Source organism: Solanum verrucosum, unplaced genomic scaffold (genome assembly GCF_900185275.1).
Source record: "Solanum verrucosum unplaced genomic scaffold, falcon-dt-bn FXZP01000274.1, whole genome shotgun sequence".
In the NCBI taxonomy this organism is placed as follows: Eukaryota; Viridiplantae; Streptophyta; class Magnoliopsida; order Solanales; family Solanaceae; genus Solanum; species Solanum verrucosum.
In genome coordinates, this window is record NW_026020258.1 from 2,073,621 (window position 1) to 2,077,442 (window position 3,822).

Here is a 3,822-nt window from a genome sequence, read left to right on the forward strand (position 1 = left end):
TTGGCATTAAGCTGCCATAATTTTTCAGAGAAAGAAGAAAATCATCATCTTAGCATTGAAATTTTGGCAACAATTATTATTTTTAGTAGAACTAATACTAATGTTCCGCACTTTAGGATTAAAAATTCTATAGAATAATCAAAGATTAAGGGGTCGCTCTCTAAGATGTTTAAATGCATAAGGGCTATCACATTTTCATTTATTTTTTCACAAAAAAAAAAGGAATTACAGACAATGCAGAGAGGAAGCAGCAATAACTCCCTTCAAACTTTATCCTCTACTCTCGACTAATTATTGTTATTTCGGCTTTGATTTGTGTTGTCTGATGAAGAGAACATAGTTCCATAAACCATCGTTGCAAGAATTTCGTCTTACTAAATGTTTGAAAAGTCAAATATACCCTTAGATTGAAATTTGTTGGCATTAAGCTGCCATAATTTGGTCAGAGAAAAAAGAAAATCATCACCATAGCATTGACATTTTCGCAACAATTATTATTATTAGTAGTACTACAACTAATGTTCCGCACTTTAGGATTGAAAATTCTATAGAATAATCAAAGATTAAGGGGTCGCTCGCTAAGATGTTTAAATGCAAAAGGGCTATCAAATTTTTATTTATTTTTCACAAAAAAAAGAAGGAATTACAGACATTTCAGAGAGGAAGAAACAATAGCTCCCTTCCAAGTTTCTCCTCTACTCTTGGGTAATTCTCGTTCTTTCGGCTTTGATTTGTGTTGTGTGATAAAGAGAGTCAGAAGAGGAAAAACAATATTTCTGACTATTCTAGTTCTAGTGGAAAGATGTAGAAGTTGTAGGAACTTTTTTTTTCTGGAGGAAGATAAAACTTGGCCTTAAAGTGGTGGACTACATGTCCATTTGGTTTTAGGCTGAAAGACACGTCTTACTAAATGTTTGAAAAGCCAAATATACCTTTAAATTGAAATTTATTGGCATTAAGCTGCCATGTTGAACAAGCCTTTTTTTATTATAGTAGAATAAAAAGAATAAAAAAACAACCATACCTCTGATCAAGTATTTTTGTTTTAAACAAAAAAAAAAATTAAAATCAAAACTAACACTTCAATATATTCATATTTTTTAGGAGATAAAACATAAATGATTGAATTATAAAAAAAATCAAAAGTAAGATTAGTGGATTACATTAAAAATTACATTTTCTAGATAAAACAAAATCTATATATATGAACTAAAAAATATTTTAAAAGAACTAAACTAACATCAAATTAAAGAAATGACAAAGTCATCATATGAAACATTCAAAAAAATTCTAAAGTTAGAGATTGTTGCTACCTAACATATATATATATATATATATATTTAGTTGTGCTAACAAAAAAAATTGAAAAATGAAAACTCAAATATCATGAGTTAAAGATAGAATCATTTGTCCTTATTACTAATAATAGAGCCAAAATGTACCTCTAACTGGTGTTGAAAAGTTGCCACAAAAATCAATAATTTTTTTAGGGAAAAGGGTTCGAAATTTATATATTAACTTTGACTGAAATTGTTGTAACAATACCAAACTTTGGGCAGGACCTATTACCCCTGCCCTATTTAATAGTGTATTTTAAAGATATATAGGTGCTCACGTGAACACCATAAATATTGCATCATTATAAATAATAAGTTGTCCAGCTGGGCACTATATATCCATTAATCTCGGGTGAATTCAACCTTGACTTTTTCAACTTAATGTTGCAAAATAGTAAGTGTGCAACATGGATTTCGTTGTAGAGAAGGAGGTCTGCGATACGAGGACTGTCACGGAGTTCAATCAACATGACATGTTCATTGCAGGAAAAATAAGTCTATGAATCAAGTTCATCAATGGGTGTAGTGTGGAGGCTAACAAAATGTTGGTGCCCCACATTGCATACCACATTCTTTAGCCAAACTTTTCTTTATTTCAGTCCAGGATACTTTAGGATCAAATCTTATTGTTCTTAACCTGAAATTAATCCAATAATATATATTATATCATCACAACAATTATACTTAAAACACATGAATGTATGTGAGTTTATCCTCGAAACTTAGCTAAATTATGAATAAAATATGGCACTTTGATCCATGAATACATCCCATATCATAAACCCACTCTTAAAGCTTAGCTAAATTATGAATAAAGTATGGCGCTTTGATCCATGAATACATCTCATATCACAAGTCCACTCTTAAAGATTTTGTTCGTCCTCAAAAAACCCATTATATACCATACAAATCTAATGTGTCAATAACACTAATTGCGAAAAAGTTGGTTATACTCAGATTCACAAAGATATTTCAATCATGATGGAATTCACACATTCAAGCATAGTCTATTTAGTCCGCAAGTCTTCATGTAAACAACAAAACCTTTAAACTGATCTTCATGAATATATAGGATGAACATGTTCATATACTCTACTACAATTATGATAAGTCTTACTACTCCCAAATGTTTTAATGATCCTCAAAAATGCATTGACCTGGTCATCTGCAGAGTGTTCTCATCCAGGGCAATGTGCCATACAGCTGGAAAGCTGTCTCATCAGAGGTTAGTGAGGCGCCAACGTACTAAACCAATCAGAATAGACGAGGTTGTTTGTCCATCAGTTAATAACTCTTCATGGTTGATATATTCAACATGATAAACAACATATCAATCATTCATTCAAAGAGACAAAATTCAAGCTTCAACAAAACAACAAGGGACCTCATAGACTGACGATTTGCTTCCTCAACCTATTGTTATCTTGATTGCTTGTATTTGTGCTTAACTTGTAGGATTCGTTTCACTTTGATAGAAACGTTTCAAAACTTGTGTGAATCATTGTAAGCACATAGTTGAGGGCATCATTGTGTCTTACGAAAAGTCTATATTAATCAGTTAGGATTAGTATAGTAGGCAATACAGGCATTGCTTTGGCTCAGTTAAGTAATAAGCTGTATTACTTAGTGTGAGATTAGGTGGTTAATCTCATTGTGTGGTTGTAAACTGTGTTTCGCTTTTCCTTGTGAAGATTAGTGAAAATAGTTTGAAAATCCTGTGAGACAGGTCGTGGTTTTACTCCTTTGAGCAAGGAGGTTTCCACGTAAAAGTGTTGTGTCTTTTAATTACTTTATGTACTTACTTTTGTGCATTAATACTATGTAAAGGACATGATCCCATCGTAGTTAGTAGATGCATACATTCCAACAAATGGTATCAGAGCTTGACTTTTCTAATTGGTTAACACCAAGAAAAGAAAAGATCCTGAAGGAATTGTTGTTCCACCAAGCCTGGAAGAAGGTCAGTCCACCACTAGACCACCTCGATTCAACGGACAATTTTATGGATGGTGGAAGACACGCATGCATGACTACATCAATGCTGAAGATATTGAGTTATGGGGTGTGATTTTTGACGGACCGTACATCACCACCAAATTTGTAGTGGAAGGAGAACTCACCAAAGTGATTCCCAAAACCAAAAGGGAATACAATGAAGCTGACAGGAAAAAGATAGAGATGAAGTATAAAGGAAAAAAGTTGCTAGTGTGTGGGATTGGTCTAGATAAGTACAACAGGATCTCTGCCTGCGAGACTGCTAAAAAAATATGGGACTCTCTCAAAATAGCTCATCAAGGAACAATCCAAGTAAAAGAGTCCAATGTAGATATGCGAAAAACTCAATATGCGAATTTTAGTATGAAGGAAGGTGAAACCATCCATGAAATGCACACAAGGTTCACTTCTATTACCAACGAATTGAGATATCTTGGTGAGCCTATCCACCCAAGTAAACAAGTTCAGAAAATTCTCAGGGTACTTCCCA